The sequence below is a fragment of the Bos grunniens genome, chromosome 14 (assembly GCF_055505025.1).
Source record: "Bos grunniens cultivar Pamir isolate PY7600 chromosome 14, Bosgru_T2T1.0, whole genome shotgun sequence".
Taxonomy (NCBI): Eukaryota; Metazoa; Chordata; class Mammalia; order Artiodactyla; family Bovidae; genus Bos; species Bos grunniens.
In genome coordinates this window covers 14454965-14474960 of record NC_141178.1, presented here as the reverse complement: position 1 = coordinate 14474960, position 19996 = coordinate 14454965, and positions in this window count along the sequence as shown.

Here is a 19996-nt window from a genome sequence, read left to right as displayed (position 1 = left end):
ACTGCAGTCACCATCTGTAGTGATTTTGGAGCCCAGAAAAATAGTGAAAGACAAATACTGTATGATATCACTTATATGTGAAACCTAAAAAATACAACAAGCTACCTGGAGGAGGAAATGGCAACCCACTCCAGTATTCTTGCCTGGAGAATCCCGTGGACAGAGGAGCCTAGTAGGTTACAGTCCATGGGGTCACAAAGAGTCTGACACGATTGAGTGACTTCTCTTTCACTTTGCAGTGAATAAAATAAAAAGAAGCAGACCCACAGATCCAGTGAACAAACTCATGGTTACCATGGGGAAGGAGAAATATAGGGGTGGGCAGTGGGAGGTACAACCTACTGGGTGTAAGACAGGCTACAAGGATGTATTGTAAAACCTGGGGAACATAACCAAAGTCTTGGCAGTAACTATAAATAGAGTGTAACTTTTAAAAATTGTATACATTTCTTTTAATTTTTAAAAAAATTTAAAAAGAGGGGAAAAGGCAGGGTTTTTTAGAGGATCCAAATAAGTCATAATGAAAACATATAGTTGAACCTCATCATTTCCCTCATTGCCAGAGTCATGTAGCTTAATTTCATTTTTCAAAATTTCTCGTAATTTGTAAAAGAGGATTTTACTTGAAATTTGACCAAATTTGAATAGAAAGGTAAATTTAAGGCAGGCTGTAGAAGTGCAGAGCGATGGGGAAAGTTTCAACTCACTTTTATGGATAGTGGGGAAAGTGCATTAAAAAAAAAATGTGATGCTGCTTTCCAATATCACCTGGTGCTTTGGAACTTCAAACTCAATGCTGAGTCCTTGGTAAAATGAATGTGTTAAGCCAAAATATAAAAAGTGAGAGAACTCATTCCCTTGTTTCCATGAGAGAATTCCTTCTTTTTCAACCTGAATTTGAGAAGTGAACATTTTCTGTGTCCAAGTAGGTAGAAATACTTCAGATTTTCTTGTTTTGGTCACTGATGCTTGCCTCAAATGTACTTACTAGAAACCAAGATATTTGATTAAATTTTTGCCCAATGGAGTGCTTAGGTAGTTACAGAGGAGGTGTACATAAAACCAACTGTAGTAGCCAAGTGCTTTTCACTATAACATAAAACCCAGATACAAGTAATGAAAAATTCCCTTTTGCTTCAATTCTCAACATGCTGTCTTCACATTAGGAGATTTCGTGTGTGCTTTCTCTTCTCCACTGGTGTCATTATGACATTTTCTCTCCCATACATTCAAGATTTAATAACTTTAAGTACCGTCAATATAACATTTCTGAGAGCAAAGGCTGCATTTCACGTTTCTGGCTTATTGAGTAGACTTCTTTGTCTGTTGTTGGTGGTGTTTTGGTTGTTGAGTTGCTAAGTCATGTCCGATTCTTTGGGACCCCATGGACTGCAGCACACTAGGCTCCTCTGTCCTTCACTATGTCCCTGAGTGTGCTCAGATTCTTGTCCATTGAGCTGGTGATGCTATCCAACCATCTCATTTTCTGCTGCTCCCTTCCCCTTTTGAAAGCCTTCAATCTTTCCCAGCATCAGGGTCTTTTCCAATGAGCTGACTTTTGGAGGAGACTTCTTGGAGGGGATGCCAAGAATGTGTGATGCTAACTCAGTTGAAATAAAACAGTTGGCTAAGAAAAAAATGATTTTTGCATAAATCACTTTTCTGCCCTTATTAATTTCAGTTGTATAGCCACTGTCTTTGCAATTGGGATGGGGATAGCTGTAGGTCTTGCCCCTTCAAGATAGTTTCTCTGGACATTCTTAGAGAGGGGCTCATTAGAGAGAGGCTGGATTTCAAATGACCCCAAAGCCAAGTGACCCCCATTGCATGCAAAGGCATATTCTCACCAGTGAATTGGATATTGGGAGTTAGGCTGCATTTACTCATAAAAACATCAGGGCTAAACACTTAGCTCTTTAATTAATTAATCAATTCACTAAACACTTGCTGAGATATACCTTGCTCATCCTTTCAAAGCCCGGGACCCACAATGCATCTTACCTAGAACTGGAAGGGTTTCCAGAAGCTGCTGTTTTCAAGTCCACACAGCTAAATACTTGGCAGAGTCTCCCCATGACCCAAGTGATATTTGAAGAAAGCTGCCATATGTTGTCGCTCATACATTTTCTTTTTAAAGCTAAACATATGTATACATACTGAGTCATTTCAGTCGTGTTTGAGTCTTTGTGATTCCAGGAACTGTAGCCCACCAGGCTTCTTTGTCCATGGGATTCTCCAGTCAAGAATACTAGACTGGGTCCTCCAGGAGATCTTTCCAACCCAGGGACTGAACCCACATCTCTTATGTCTCCTGCATTGGCAGGCAGGTTCTTTACCACTGAGCCACCGGGGAAGCCCTGTCAGTTCAGTTCAGTTCAGTCACTCAGTCGTGTCTGACTCTTTGCGACCCCATGAATCAAAGCACGCCAGGCCTCCCTGTCCATCACCAACCCCCAGAGTTCACTCAGACTCACATCCATCAAGTCGGTGATGCCATCCAGCCATCTCATCCTCTGTCATCCCCTTCTCCTCCTGTCCCCAATCCCTCCCAGCATCAGAGTCTTTTCCAATGTCAACTCTTTGCATGAGGTGGCCAAAGTATTGGAGTTTCAGCTTTAGCATCATTCCTTCCAAAGAACACTCAGGACTGATCTCCTTTAGGATGGACTGGTTGGATCTCCTTGCAGTCCAAGGGACTCTCAAGAGTCTTCTCCAACACCACAGGTCAAAAGCATCAATTCTTCAGTACTCAGCTTTCTTCACAGTCCAACTCTCACATCCATACATGACCACAGGAAAAACCATAACCTTGACTAGACGGACCTTTGTTGGCAAAGTAACGTCTCTGCTTTTGAATATGCTATCTAGGTTGGTCATAACTTTCCTTCCAAGGAGTAAATGTCTTTTAATTTCATGGCTGCAATCACCATCTGCAGTGATTTTGGAGCCCAAAAAAATAAAGTCTGACACTGTTTCCACTGTTTCCCCATCTATTTCCCATGAAGTGATGGGACCGGATGCCATGATCTTCGTTTTCTGAATGTTGAGCTTTAAGCCAACTTTTTCACTCTCCTCTTTCACTTTCATCAAGAAGCTTTTGAGTTCCTCTTCACTTTCTGCCATAAGGGTGGTGTCATCTGCATATCTGAGGTTATTGATATTTCTCCCGGCAATCTTGATTCCAGCTTGTGCTTCTTCCAGCTGTATAAAGGTACCCAATAGGACAGTGGTTTCCAGGCCCTTTTCTTAGTAAAGATGTCAGTACTGAAATGTGGGGGGTGGACTTTATCATAAATGCCCTGCATTAGTGCAGAGAACACCTGACCATTAGCATCCCTTCTCCTGGGACTCTGTTCTAGGAAGGTAGCCTAGAAACATCTGTGCTTTAGGAAGTGACCTGTGGGATCACGTTCAGTTGGGCAACTCATACTTAGGGGCACATTAAGAGCAAAACATCTGAGATGGTCCCCAAATAGCTCTGATAATTACTTGTACCAAGGAGGATGCAAAATGTGATGATGGGAAACAGAGGAAGGGAACGGGCAGTTATTAGAAGTCTTCCGTGTGCCAAGACGCCAAAGCGCTAGACGCTTTGTACACTGAACCTATTTTATTCTCACAAGGATCCTGGGAAGCAAGTATCACTTTAGTCCTTGTGGATGTCCATTTTGAGAAGAGTCTGACTCCAAATAACAGACAAACTGACCAACAAAAACTTAAAAGATAGGAATCAATTTGAGTGGTAACGTGTTTTGCAAGCCTGGGGGTAGGCAGCCCAGCACTTGCTGGGAGCCCTGTGAGGCGATCAGAGAAGCGTTCTCCCTCTATCTGTTCAGCCCTCCTTAGTATATAGTCTTCATCCTCAAGTTTAGCTCGTTGGGGTTATGGGGCCACTTGCTGTCCCTCCAGGCATTGTGTCCAGATTCCAGGGGGACGAGAAGAAGAGAAAAGGCAAAGGGAGAAGTTCGCTGTAGCCCAGGCTAGCCTTTTGGAATAACCTTCCATCCACTGTCCTTGCTGGTTTTACTTCCAGTTCATGGCCAGTATCAGATGGGAGAGTGGAAATGAAAAATTTTATCTGAGCATATTTCAGCCCCAAACACAATCAGGCTTTTATTGGTTAAAGAAAATGGGAAATGGATATGGGGCAAGCAACAACAGTCTGCTGCTTTATGTTCCAAATGAGAATTCAGGCCAAGAGACATGAAGTAACTGTTCATATCCACACAACTGAAAAAGGGTTGAACTGAGATTTGAAGGCAGGTGCCTCCGGGTCTAAAGCTCTCACTCCTTTCATTGAGCCTCGTGGCCTCGAAAACAGCACAGATGGATCTCCCTAATACTGTCAGAAGCAGGTCTTTTCATGCTCCAAGTCATTTTACTGGTAGGGAAATGGAGGCACAGAGACGTCAAAAGATTTAAGTAACAGAGGATTTGAACCCTGAAACAGTCACTGTAAAGAGGCAAAGCAGTAGCAGTAACATTCGTCTGAAAACTTTTCTGTCTCTAAGTATCAGAGAGGGAGAGGGAGTGAGCGAGCCCAGGAGAAAAGGAAAGAGATGAAAGTTAGCACATTAATGTGAGCAGGAATAAGAAAGCAGACATGAAGAGGATTGATGGCAACTCTACCTGGGTCATGAGCTGCTTCTAGCCACCAGCCTCCCAACGAGGTGAGGGAAGAGGGCAATGACCTTGACATTCAACCTGGGACTTACAAGAAAGATTGATAGAGAGATGTCGACTGAAACAGTGAAAAACATGTATAATCAACCCACAGACCTTTGCGGGGGGATCCATCTTGGCTAAGAGATGTGTGCACACCACAGACTTAGAAAATGAACTTGACTTTGGGAAGGTCATGGACATACTGCTATATTTAAAATGGATAACCAACAAAGACCTATTATATAGCACATGGAACTCTGCTCCAGGTTATGTGGCAGCCTGGATGGGAAAGGGGTTTGGGGCAGGATAGATACCTGTATACGTATGGCTGAGTCCCTTCACTGCTTGCCTGAAACTACTACAACATTGCTAACCAGCTATATCCCAAGACAAAAGAAAAAGCTCAAGGTTAAAAAAGAGAGAGAGGTGTGTGTGCACATGGCAGGATCCTGAGATGTACCAAATATGGACGGATCCAGGCAAATCAAAATGACTGGCCAAAGGACGCCCAGAAAAAACGGCCCACGTAAGTGATTCAAATTGCCATGAGGGTTCCACTCAATGACTCTGTCTGAGCCCACCCATGTGTCTATCCACATGTACTGTACTCTTTTTCCTTCCTAATAAATCCTTACTTGCTTCACTAAGGAAAAAAAATATATAGTCAATTATTGAAATAATAATGAAATAATTATTGAAATGGTAATGAACTTTATTGAAGAAATAATGTTCTTCAGATTGTGAAAGTGAAAATGAAAGTTGCTCAGTCATCTCTGACTCTTTGCGACCCCGTGGACTCTACAGTCCATGGAATTCTCCAGGCCAGGATACTGGAGTGGGTAGCAGATTGTGTGTATTAAGTTATTCTGCTTTAGCTTTAACATTTTCAATGTATTGACCCTTACAGATGTGGCTTATAGCAGAAACACCAAAAGCTGAGTGGGGCCCACTGATTGGCGTCCTCCAAAGTGGTTCCCATGTAGAGTGTGTGTGTGTGTGTGTGTGTGTGTGTGTGTGTGTTAGTCACTCAGTCGTGTCCGACTCTTGGCAACCCCATGGACTGTAGCCTTCCAGGCTTTGCTGTCCATGGAATTCTCCAGGCAAGAATACTAGAGTGGATTGCCATTCCCTTCTCCAGAGGATCCTCCCAACCCAGGGATCGAACCCTGGTCTCCTGCATCGCAGGCAGATTTTTTACTGTTTGAGCTACAGGGTGAGACTGACGATCTAATAACAACATGCATTTATTTGGTGAGAACTTAGTGGTCAATGCTTTAATCTGTGATCTCATTTCATGTTTACCCATCTCTGGGAAAAGATTTTTTATTTTTTTTCATTTTTCAGGTGAGAACCCTGAGGTTCAGTGAAGTGGCTTGTCCCAAACATACACATGTGCAAGGGTCAGGGCTGGGGCTATTATCCAAGCCCCACTGAACCCACCTCCAATGGTCTGGTCTGCTGGGAAATGGGGCTAAGATGAGTGGACTTACAGGTAAATAACTTCCTAAATGCACTCGTGCAGCTGAATTTTTGAAGCTAAATGAGAGGCATTACGTCTATCTCTTCTTATTTATATTTTGCAAATTCAGCCCAACATTTTAGCCAGTTGAGATATTTTTAGACTAGCAAACCAGTGTGATTCTGAGGATTAAGCTACATTAATTCCATTGCACTTTTCAACATCTGGCAGACAGGGCATACCTTTACGTAAAATTAAAAGGCAATGGAAGTTTTAAAAAAATCTTAAAAAAAAAAATGTTGGCAGTAAAGTTGCTTTCTTCCAGTTGTTCACAAATGAAACACGCTGTGCTGGTTTCTGAAAACCAAGATGCCTGGAGAGAAATTTATAACTTCAAAACAAAATCTAGAGGTTGAGGGATTTAGCAGTTTGCAAGGAACACAGAGCTAAGCCTGTGAGAAAAGCTGTTCAAAAATGTCCCGACCTAAAGGGCCAAGGTCTTTTTCAAAAGTCCCCGAAGAACCTCTTAGACATCTGAAAGTTGGGGAGACAGTATTTTGAAAACATTTTTCTGCTGGGAGCTGGCGCTGGTCAAGCTGTGTGTTTTTCCCACACAAACGTGCTCGCCCTCTGCGAGCCAGGCATTTCCTGTACACCGCGGGTTTTGTTATCCTTCCTTCTTTTTTTTCCTTCTCAAGGAATTATCCCAGATTTGTAGCCAGCCATCTCTGCCATATTTTCTCTCAGAGCTTAGTCACACTCCCATATATGGGATCCTTATCACATAGCTCACTCCCTGGCTAGGACATTTTATAGGAAGTGTTTAGTGCATTATCGGCTTTCTAAACCAAGTAATCCTCAGGATGGAATGACAAGAACAGCAGCAGCAAGCCTGTGTGATTGTGTGTCTGTGTCTGTGTGTGTCTGTGTTTCAGTTGTCTTTTTTTTTTTCCTGCTAAAACATATTTGACAAATTTAAACTCAAGCTTTCATCTCCTTCAGTAGTTTTTGGAATGAATATTAACAAGCTAGAAAGGAATCTCCGCTTATTGCCTAGAAGTAAAGTTGCAAAGCAGATGGGAGACTTTCCCCATAATAAAGGATTTCAAATCCCCTCCACATTTGGATACGTCCTCTGCCCAGGCAGCAACAGCACAGGCTCAGAAAGAACTACTCAGTCACAAGGGTAGTCCCGCTTAAATAAACAGAAGTGAAATGAGCTTCACAGAGTTGGTCTCTTAGCAGACTGTCTTGCCTTGTGAGGAGTGCAAAAAGGTGAAGGTGAAATGCAGTGACTTTCATACTTTTATGCAATGAATTATGGCATTCAGAGGACGTGTACATCTCTTTGTCCTTGGGCAACCTAACTCCTCTTACCAGAAACCTGAGGTTCCAAATGACAAAATATTTGCTTGAGATTGCACAGCTAACCAATGAGTCAGACATGACTGAAGCAACTTCACATGCATGCACACAGCTAACACCACTCCCCATTCAGAAACTCTCATCGGTTCCCGTTGTTCAAGTCCAAACTCATCAGTGTGGTGCTTGGGCTTAGTAGTTGTGACACGCAGGCTTAGTTGCTCTGCAGCACATGGGATCTTAGTTCCCCGACCAGGGATTGAACCAGCATCCCCCCCTGCATTGCAAGGCGGATTCTTAACCACTGGCCCACCAGGGAAGTCCTCAGTCCTTCCATTTTGATGGAACCCTTACCATGTGTGCTGACACTGCCAAGCCCACAAGCCCACACTGAGGTATGACATGACACCTGTCCTTTTTGTTTTAGAAATATTTATTGTGTGTGCCAGGCACTATGCTATGTTATGCATTAACCAGGAAATACAGATTCTGCATCATCAATATGTATTCTAGAGGGCTGGTGTTGAATAAGCAATGAAGAGCATCGCAATTGAAAAGAATAGGGCTCCATAAGAATGTACAACAGAGGAACTGAATTGAGCTTAGGGGATCACAGGGCAAGAGCATGCAGAAAGTGTTTAAAATGTGCTTTTAACTAAGCAAGCTCTGCTTTTAGTTTACACTCCATCTTCCTAAACTTTAGAATCAGATTAATAATAACAAATATATTCAATCATTTCATTATATATAAGTCAAGCAACTAGCCTGATAAATGAATCAGTTGCCTAAGAGTTCAAGGCTTGAGTTTACCTAACTCTTGGGCAACTAATTCATTTATCAGACTAATTGCTTGCTCGAGTAAACTCAAGTCTTGGAATGATTGGCCTTTTGGAATAGGTCTGCTCAAGATTGATTTAAAATTCCTAAGCTCATGTAGCAGTGGTAGTCGGGACAATTCTAAGATGGTCCCCAATTCCCACCCTCTTCTTACCCAATAGTTACCTTCTTCTACTCAGACACTAAGGTAGGTACTCCAGCAAAGGGATTTTGCAGATATAATTAAGGTGTTAAGTCAGTTGACTTCAAAATAGGGAGATGATCCTGGGGCAAGGCTGAACTAACCAAATTAACTCTTAAAAAGGATTGGGCTCTTTCTGGTGAAAAAGACTGGGAGAGTGAGACAGATTCAGCTCTGGCTGGCTTTGAGGATGGAGGGAGCCATGTGGCAAGGGAGGTGAGCAGCCTTTAGGAGCTGAGAGCAGCCAGCAAGGAAACGAGGACCTCAGTCACACACCCACAAGGAACTGAATACTGCTAAAACCACATGACTTCAGAAGATGACCTCGTGCTTCCAAGGGGAACAAAACCTTGTGAACACCTTCTAGCTTTGTGAAATCCTGAGTAGAGAATCCAGTCATGCCAAGCACAGCCCTCTGACTTACAGTTCTGTGAACTCACAGATGGAGCTGTTTTAAGCTGTTTGTGATAACTTGCTACCTACAAGAAGCAGAAAACAAGTACACCAGCTAGATTTTTCTGTTCAGCATCTTTTCCTCTTTTCCTTGAACTCCTAATAACAGACTCAAATCTTCTTGACAACAAAGACTGGGCAAATGCTGAGCCAGATCATCATATTTCCCACCTCTGGGCATGATAATAAACTCAGGTGTTGGGCAGTAACCCAAGCTATGTGATCAGTGTCTCTACCTGATTTACTTGGAGAGCTAGTTTTTCTTTCTGGTCCTAAGCTTAGGACCCAGAGCTGCCCATAGTCATGTCCCTCATGATAAAGGGGACACGACACACATAGCCCTTGACACCCAAAGGGCTGGGAGAGTCTGGGAGAGTTTGCGTTTCTGAATCCACTGAACTTTGTCACCTGACCCACATTCTTTCAGTGGTGTGTTTACACAAGCCAAGGCTCCCCCTTTCCAGTTAAGCTAAACCATGTTCAGCTTTTATCACTGGTGTCCAGAGTCCTGAACAATACAGCTAGAGGAGTCAAGAACTGTTAACTGGGAGATACCAGGGCTCCTCATTAGACAATATCAAAGCATAGAACACCTCTTTCACATAACCTGGGTTTTGGGTTCTTCACCTGGTGCTGAAAGACATCACATGATAACAAAAATACTAAATGCTAGCTCAGTCACTGTGTTAATATTAGAGCTGCAAGGAATCTTAGACATCATCTGATTAAGGTCTCTCCTTTTCTGCATGCAGAAGCAGCTCAGACCCAGAGATGAGCAGCTAATCATTGGTTAAAAATGACCCAGTTAACCAATGCAGTACTATAACGCAATTATCCTTCAATCAAGAACAAATAATTTTAAAAAAATGACTCAGGTTGAAGGAAAAATGATACTGCTTGCTTCTAGTTTTTCTCTTCTGCTTTCCATGTTTACTTGGTTAATTCTGCCATCTTCCAAGAGTGTTTTTCTCAAGCTTTAAAAAATCATGTCTACTGAATACTGTGACTTTTTGGATCCCTATAGCTTATTTTCAAGTGAAACCTTCCAGTCTTTGAAACTCTGATGGTATCTGATCCTGATTTTTACTTGATTCAACCAAAAAAGTGTAAAACCGTATCTACTAGTACATACTATTAGAAGCTTAGCCCCAGCACGGCTTATCTTTGTGAAGATAATATGGAGATAAATTCATAAATGATTATCTCCCTTGAATGCAAATATAAGTTGTTTCCATAGATACCTGTTCACAAAACTGATGAGACAAATGTTTTCCAAAACCTGCTTGAATGACACCTCTGCCATATGAAATTATTAACTTCTTATTTCACTTGAATATAAAATCTTAGGCTGCTAGAGTTGGCAGGAGTCTAAGAGATTATTAAACCCAGCCTTCTGCTGTTCAGACAAAGACAATGGGTTCCAGAGAGGAGGAGGGTCTTGCTCAAGATCAGATTCTATCTTAAAAACATCAATAAGCAATTTGCAATGTCTTTTAAAAAGATAAATAGATAGAAAATTTTTCCTTAAAATTTGCAATGTCTGCATTTCTACACACACAAAAAAAGTAGCAAAAAATATAAAGATCACCCACCATTTGCATTTTAGAGTAACTTGGGAAAGGTTTGTTTCCAAAGTTTTTTTTTTTTTTAATCTTACCAATAAGATATAACAAAAATACCGATTTGTTATAAATCTAAACATTAGGAGAGGATGACTGCTTTTCATTATGAAAATTAATACCATTTTATTTTTAAATACTTCGAAAATTTTAAGAAGTAGAAAGAAATAAAGAAGAAAAATGATCTTAATTTTCACTACTCAACAAAACCACACTTCAACATTTTTCGTGTTTTTTCTTTCAATCTGGCTTTTCAATATGCATAGGAAATTTAAGAGAATGACAGCCACAAATATTTTCCCATGTTATTACTTCTTTATAAATATCTACTAAGTGCATGTGATACATTTTTCTTTTGAGAGTTACTATTCTATTATGGGAATGTTGGTTTTAAAATAACCTTACAATGAGCATCTTCATATATAAATATCTTTTTCCTTATTTAGGATGATTTTCTCTTTCCTCATAAATGGAATTTCTGGGTCTGTCTTATAGTAGGTGCTTAGCTCAAAAAATATTCACATGAACAGAATGAAATGAACATATTAATCAAATAAGCTAGGTGTGCCACAGGAAAAGCAGCCCTCATGTCTCGATGACCTAACAAAATGTGATGAAGAATTTAGTTCCTAGATCCACAATATCATCTTTCAGTTCAGGTTACTTTCTGAAGCTGCTGTCTTCCTTCTGCAGTCCAGGCTGTTCAGTCTTTCGGCTCCACCTTCTCAGCGGGGGCCTCTTCCATGATCACATCTTCAGAGGCGTGTTGCTAAATGCTTCTGTCCCGAAGTGACACACATCATCACCTCTGCCCATAACCCAATGGGCAGAACTAGGTACACAGCAAGTTCTGACTCCAAGGAGGGGAAGCAGCATGAGGAGGTGTATTCTTGCCATGCATAAGAAGTAGGTGAAGACTTCCCTGATGGCTCGATGGTAAAGAATCCGCCTGCCAATGCAGGGGACTGGAGTTGAATCCCTGCTCTGGGAAGATTCTCTATGCTGTGAAGCAGCTAAGCTCATGTGCCACACTTTTGAGCCCAAGAGCCACCATTGCTGGCCATGTGCTGCAACTACTGATGCCCACATGCCTAGAGCCTGTGTACTATAACAAGAGATGCCACAGCAATGAGAAGCCCACTCACCGCAATAGAGCATAGACTTGCTCGCCTCAATCAGAGAAAGCCTGTGCACAGCAATAAAGACCCCATGCAACCTAAATAAATTAATTAAGTAAAAGAAGAATTTTAAAAAAAGAAGGAGGTGATCAGTGAAAAGTTCTGACACATCAAGGTTAATGTTATTGACAAACTGCTTTCCTTTTGAGTCATACGATCGATTCCCATGAGAAAGTCCTTTTCATTATACTTAATTAATTTCAGTTCAGTTCAGTTCAATCGCTCAGTCCTGTCTTAACTCTTTGTGACCCCATGGACTGCAGCCCACCAGGCCTCCCTGTCCATCACCAACTTCCGGAGTTCACCCAAACTCATGTCCATCGAGTCGGTGATGCCATCCAACTATCTCATCCTCTGTCATGCCCTTCTCCTCCTGTCCCCAGTCCCTCCCAGCATCAGAGTCTTTTCCAATGAATCAACTCTTCGCATGAGGTGGCCAAAGTACTGGAGTTTCAGCTTCAGCATCATTCCTTCCAAAGAACACCCAGGACTGATCTCCTTCAGAATGGACTGGTTAGATCTCCTTGCAGTCCAAGAGACTCTCAAGAGTCTTCTCCAACACCACAGTTCAAAAGCATCAATTCTTTGGTGCTCAGCTTTCTTTACAGTCTGACTCTCACATCCATACATGACTACTGGAAAAACCATAGCTTTGACTAGACGGACCTTCATTGGCAAAGTAATGTCTCTGCTTTTCAATATGCTGCCTAGGTTGGTCACAACTTTTCTTCCAAAGAGCAAACATCTTTTAATTTCATGCCTGCAGTCACCATCTACAGTGATTTTGGAGCCCAAGAGAATAAAGTCTCTCACAGTTTCCACTGTTTCCCCATCTATGTGCCATGAAGTAATGGGGCCAGATGCCATGATCTTTGTTTTCTGAATGTTGAGCTTTAAGCCAACTTTTTCACTCTCCTCTTTTACTTTCATCAAGAGGCTCTTTAGTTCTTCTTTGCTTTCTGCCATAAGGGTGGCGTCATCTGCATATCTGAGGTTATTGATTTTCTCCCCATAATCTTGAGATTCCAGCTTGTGCTTCATTCAGCCCAGCGTTTCTCATGATGTACTCTGCATAGAAGTTAAATAAGCAGGATGACAATATACAGCCTTCACGTATTCCTTGCCCGATTTGGAACCAGTCTGTTGTTCCATGTCCAGTTCTAACTGTTGCTTCCTGACCTGCATACAGATTTCTCAAGAGGCAGGTCAGGTGGTCTGGTATTCCCATCTCTTTAAAAATTTTCCACAGTTTGTTGTGGTCCACACGATCAAAGGCTTTGGCATAGTCAATAGAGCAGAAATAGATGTTTTTATGGAACTCTCTTGCTTTTTCAGTGATCCAACAGATATTAATTACTTTGGATATTCCTTTAGATATTCTTTGGATATTCTTCCACTTAAAAAATATTTGCTCTAGTGATGGACAAAAAATTTAATTTACATGCTTTTGATTAGCGTGAGATTGACTTTTTCTTATATTAATGAGTTCATTCATTAAACCAACCACTCAACAAATATTTACTTAACAGGTGACGCAGCACTGACCAGGCCCTGGGGCTCCAATGGTGAACACACAAGACACGGTCCCTTCCTCACGGACCTTGTATCCACTGACTAATGAGAGTTCTTCTTTTTAAAACTGTCTGTATGCATCCTTGCTTATGTTTAGGTTTTTTGCATTTTCCTCATTGAATTGCTTGAGCCCTTTATACAGCAAAGAGAGTAACCCTTTGTTGTATTTACTGGAAATGTATTCTTCTGTTTGCCTTTTAATCTTGGTTTTGGTGGTACTTTCCCTTTGTTACAGAATTTTGAAATTATCTATTCAAACCTAATGGGCCTTTTCACTTATGATTTCTTGCTTTTAGGCTGAGAAAATGTTAAAAATGGTTATTTCTGAGTTTTCTTATCATTTTTCTCTTACTAGAAACCACCTTGTAAGAAAACATATGCACATGACACATAATTATTACTCTAATATAATAATGATGTTATTCTTTTATTACTTCAATTGAATATAATTATATATAATAATTATTATGTATCAAATATATGTATGTGTGTTTTCATGGAAGAAAAAACTCAGGAATATGTATATGATAAAAATATTCGTAAAGACATATATTACATATAATTATATTATACATTGTATGTGTGTGTGTTATATATGATTGAAGTATATATGTATGTGTATTTTCTCATAAGGTGATTAATATATATAACTGTTTACATTAATTATATGTTTTGTAATTTATATATATAGAAAATTCAGTGCAGAATCCAAGACTCCATAAGCAGATTGTGAACATAAAATTTCCTTCAGTAGGTCCCATGGCCTCTCATCTCTCCTGTTAGTACACCATTTTCTCCTCTTTGGGTTACTACTGTCTCTCACCTCCAGCTTTCCCACTGTATTTCTAAACCGTTTTCCTCTCCGCAAACTGTTCCCTTTGAAATATTAACTCACAAGAAATAAAGACCTTATTTTTGTTAGGGGAATTATATTTTAATTGGGGCCTCCAGTCCTGTACCTGACAAAGATTAATTTTCAAAGGAGAAATTTCAGGCGCTGTGACAGTCAGTAGTGAGGAGATTTTGGCGCAGGAAATCCACATCTGGCTTACCAGATCCAGCTTACATGGCACCTACTGAAATTCTTCTCCCACTCGGACATGAAATCCAGATCCCAGCTATCCTTTGCTCACTCTGTTCAAGATGGGCTCTCCTTGGACAGCCTCTTTTCCCCTTGAGTTTATTTATCATTTCTCCCAAGACTAGGTTCCTCTCCTGGCTACTATATTTCTGTCATTAGCCCTAACACGGAAGCTCAGAATCTCAGTCACTTCCAGACCTGAGGTCCATTCTCGGTCCCCCAAACATCTCTGTTCTGTACTTGGAAGCATCTTCCATCTAGACTCTGTTCCACTTTTCCAGAGCCTCATGGGCATGGTCAATAGGAACCCTCTCTCTTCTGAACCCACAAAGGACCTATGTCTGTGGTTTTCAAAGTGGGGTGCCTATGGCAATCCTTTGGGGTAAAACAAGAAAGTAGTGAAAATTTTGCTTATAAATTTCAGCCTTATAAATACCAATTTTTGTGAATATTTTTAAATGGACTTAATATATTCATTTAGAAGTACATGACCAATTTTCAGCAATTCTAAGATCCTCATTGGTTCACATTTTAACATCCTCATATTAGGATGTATTTTACAACTGATGCTTAAAGAAAGCCTTATGTCCCATTTTAATTTGCAAAAATATTTTTCTCTCTTCATGGGATGTAAAATGTGATATACAATTGAGAGTGTCTTGAATTCTATGAAAAATGTACATATATAGAGAGTGTGCTTGCTCACAAAGTTTTTAGCTAATGAAGCTGCAAAATGAAAAAAGTTGGAGGTTACCAATCTGTATAATTCAGTTGTTCTCATTATACACTGCCTCGAATTAGTGATTAACTCTGCACACGTGTGTCTGCAGTTGTACACACTCTGTGATGAACTTGATGAATTCAGTCCATGTGTTCTTCATTTTACAGTTCTTAGAAAACCTTCCACAATCTAGGCTAGTGGCTCTCAACTCTATTAAACCTAAGGCCCCTTTTATAGCTAATATTTTATAATGTCCTCTTTACTATCTTAAAATGAAATCCATGTATAAGTTTTAAAAAAAAAGAAAACCACATTGCCTTAGATAAGGTTTGCCAACTGCTAAAACAAATAGACCCAATATTTAATGGCTTTAATACAACAGAAATCTATTTCTAGCTCCTATCATAGGACTGGGCAGGTAAACAGTTGGTGGTGAGCAGAAGCAGACATGGAGGGGAGAGTGCACGAGGTTTTCATGGGCCAGGCGAAGCGTTGTGCATTGTCTCTCAGATGCCTTTGGCTGGAACTCAGTCACATGACCACAACTAACTGCAAGGGTGGCTGGGAAATCAAGCCTGGCTGGGGGCCCAGGAGCAGAGGAGAATTTGCCTTTTGGTGGGCGTCTACCAGTTTCTGCTGTGAATGCAAGTGTTGCTGTTTAGTCACTAAGTCATGTCCGACTCTTCTGCGACCCCACTGACTATACCCCGCTAGGCTCCTCTGTCCATGCGATTTCCCAGGCAAGAATACTGGAGTGGGTTGCCATGCCCTCCTTCAGGGGATCTTCCCCACCCAGTGCTCGAACCCACATCTCCTGCATTGCAGGCAGATTTTTTACTGCTCACAGATTCTTTACCACTGAGCTACCAGGGAAGCCCTGGTGAATACAATATCCTGTTATTAAAAAGAAATAAAAGACAAACGAAAAAAAGTGAAAAGGAACATAACTTTTAAGAAAAAATGTGATTTTCATTATGTAAATCCTCAAGCTTGGCCATGCTAGCAGACATGAGGTCAGATACTGATTCCTCTATGGGGAATCCCCTGCAGCTGAAGACAGTTGTATTAGTGACTGACATAACCTTCACCGTTTTACCACTGCAGTCCATTGGAGATGTATTGCTACTAGTAACAGGAGTTCCTGAAATGGTGAGCAACTCTTGGTAAAATTCTGAACAAAGTGTTTAGTTCAGTCGCTCAGTCGTATCCAACTCTTTGCGACCCCATGAACCGCAGCACACCAGGCCTCTCTGTCCATCACCAACTCCCGGAGTTTACCCAAACTCATGTCTATTGAGTAGCTGATGCCATCCAACCATCTCATCCTCTGTCGTCCCCTTCTCCTCCTGCCCCCAATCCCTCCCAGCATCAGGGTCTTTTCCAATGAGTCAACTCTTCACATGAGGTGGCCAAAGTATTGGAGTTTCAGCTTTAGCATCAGTCCTTCCAATGAACACCCAGGACTGATCTCCTTTAGGATGGACTGGTTGGATCTCCTTGCAGTCCAAGGGACTCTCAAGATTCTTCTCCAACACCACAGGTCAAAAGCATCAATTCTTCGGCGCTCAGCTTTCTTCACAGTCCAACTCTCACATCCATACATGACCACAGAAAAAACCATAGCCTTGACTAGACGGACCTTTGTTGGCAAAGTAATGTCTCTGCTTTTGAATATGCTATCTAAGTTGGTCATAACTTTCCTTCCAAGGAGTAAGCATCTTTTAATTTCATGGCTTCAATCACCATCTGCAGTGACTTTGGAGCCCCCAAAAATAAAGTCTGACACTGTTTCCACTGTTTCCCCATCTATTTCCCATGAAGTGATGGGATCAGATGCCATGATCTTCGTTTTCTGAATGTTGAGCTTTAAGCCAACTTTTTCACTCTCCTCTTTCACTTTCATCAAGAGACTTTTTAGTTCCTCTTCACTTTCTGCCATAAGGGTGGTGTCATCTGCATATCTGAGGTTATTGATATTTCTTCCAGCAATCTTGATTCCAGCTTGTGCTTCCACCAGCCCAGTGTTTCTCATGATGTACTCTGCATAGAAGTTAAATAAGCAGGGTGACAATACACAGCCTTGACGTACTCCTTTTCCTATTTGGAATCAGTCTGTTGTTCCATGTCCAGGTCTAACTGTTGTTTCCTGACCTGCATACAGGTTTCTCAAGAGGCAGGTCAGGTGGTCTGGTATGCCCATCTCTTTCAGAATTTTCCACAGTTTCTTGTGATCCACACAGTCAAAGGCTTTGGCATAGTCAATAAAGCAGAAATAGAATAGAATGTTTTTCTGGAACTCTCTTGCTTTTTCAATGATCCAACGGATGATGGCAATTTGATCTCTGGTTCCTCTGCCTTTTCTAAAACCAGCTTGAACATCTGGAAGTTCTCAGTTCATGTACTGCTGAAGCCTGGCTTGGAGAATTTTGAGCATTACTTTACTAGCATGTGAGATGAGTGCAATTGTGTGGTAGTTTTTGAGCATTCTTTGACATTGCCTTTCTTTGGGATTGGAATGAAAACTGACCTTTTCCAGTCCTGTGGCACTTCTGAGTTTTCCAAATTAGCTGGCATATTGAGTGCGGCACTTTCACAGCATCATCTTTCAGGCCTTCCCTTAATTTACACTGCTGATACGTTCCTGGAAAATCTAATGCATATTGAAACTCTGTGACAAATGCTGTGTGTTTATGTATAAAATAAAATGGGTCTTAAGCTCAGATTTATAAAGATTTTTTTTTTTTTTTTACCAAAACGAATGTCCACTGGGACACTAAGAGGTCCAGAGAGTTTGAAGGACAAGCCTTTGTTGTCCAGGGTTTTCTGCATATCTCATGATGTCTAGTGTCTTTGACACCTCCTGCTCAATGCCAACAGTGGCCCCAAAAGTCATAGTGACAACCAAATATACTACCTCCACAAGTTTCCATAACATCCCCTGTGGAGATGTGTTGCCTTTTGTTCAATACATGCTTGTCTGGGATATCCCTGTTGATCCAATGGTTAAGATTCCATGCTTCCAATGCAGGGGGTGTGGGTTCAATCCCAGGTAAGGGAACTAAGATCCCACATTCCACATGCTGTGTGGCATGGCCAAAGAACAAAAAAAAAAAACACATTTGTCCAATTCACTCAGGAGTGCATGACTAAATGAGGAAAGGGACAAACTCACTAACCCTGGAATACTGCTAGGAAGCAAAGAACATGTCTGTATTTGGGATGCCGGCCCTGTGCCAGGCTAGCTGATTTCACATATACTATCCCACTTAACCCTTGGAACACTCTTGCAAGGTAAGGATTAATATCAAATGAACAAAGAGGGTGAAAAGCTTTTGAGGTGAAAAGCATGTCTGCACTCACATAACAGGCAAGTACGTGGGGAATTGGAACTGAAGTCTGGGTCTAACTCTAGAATCCATGCTATTTCTGTTATTAGGGTGAACAGATGTCAGGATATAAGATTAAGTGTCTTCAGTTCAGTTCAGTCACTCAGTCGTGTCCAGCTCTTTGCGACCCCATGAACCGCAGCACACCAGGCCTCCCTGTCCATCACCAACTCCCAGAATTTACCCAAACTCATGTCCATTGGGTCAGTGATGCCATCCAACCATCTCATCCTCTGTTGTCCCCTTCTCCTCCTGCCCTCAATCTTTCCCAGCATCTTATCCTGGATTAAAGATCATTAGCACTCCCTTTCACTCTCAAAAGCCCCAGTTTGGATAATAAATTACATGATCACTACAAATATTATATACTGCTATTGTTATCATGGTTTATTAAATTATTAATTAATAAATTTCATTATTTAATGGAAATATCAAGAGTGAAAGTGAAAAAAAACAATCTCCTTCTGTGCCAGACACTAGTGGGATGACTGAAGAGGCACAATGAGCTTTCTCTTCTCTATTCATTATCAGTGCGCTTTTTAAATCATCCACAGAGTTTTATGTCTCTTAAACTTCTTAGTAAAAGGATTTTTTAAACAATAGGAAAGTAAACACTTGTAGATATTCGATCGTTACCCATTATACAGGATGCTGTCCTTTACTTTGAAGTCAGATATGTTGCCCACTGAGAAAGGGAAAGATTAAACACTCCTAAGCAACAAGGACTTAATATACAGCACAGGGAACTCTGCTCAGTATTCTGCAATAACCTATATGGGAAAAGAACCTGAAAAAAAGAATATTTGTGTATTTATAAACTTTGCTGTACACCTGAAATCAATATAACATTGGAAATCAGCTATATTGTGTGTGTGTTAGTTGCTCAGTCATGTCTGACCCTTTGTGACACCATGGACTGCAGCCCGTCAGGCTCCTCTGTCCCTGGAATGCTCCAGGCAAGAATCCTGGAGTGGGTTGTCATTCCCTTCTCCAGGGGATCTTCCTGACCCAGGGATTGAACCCGGGTCTCCTGCATTGCAGGAGGATTCTTTACCATCTGAGCCACCAGGGAAGCCCCACGGGAAGAAATAGGAAAGTTTCCACTGAGACACTCTAATATAAAATAAAAATGAAATTAAAAAAAAAAAGTCCTGAGTCTGAGAAACAGCTGGAGACAATGTAGGAAGGTAAGCTGAGATATTCTGAGTGAAGGGATGTGTTGCTGCTTGCTTTGACACATTACTGAGTCAGGGAAAAAACCCTCCCTTCCCCTGTTTAAAAGTTAGAAGCTTATCTCTACCTGCTTCTTCAAAAACTGCTTTAAATACATCCATTTTAGACATGCCCCATGCACATATTGGTCCCAGAGATATGAGAAAGTACTAGAAAAAAATTCACAGGGTATTTGAATCTGCAAAGAAAATGTTCGACTTCACTGGACACATACCCTCAGTCTCGGCCACCTCTCCATCGTGTTCCTGC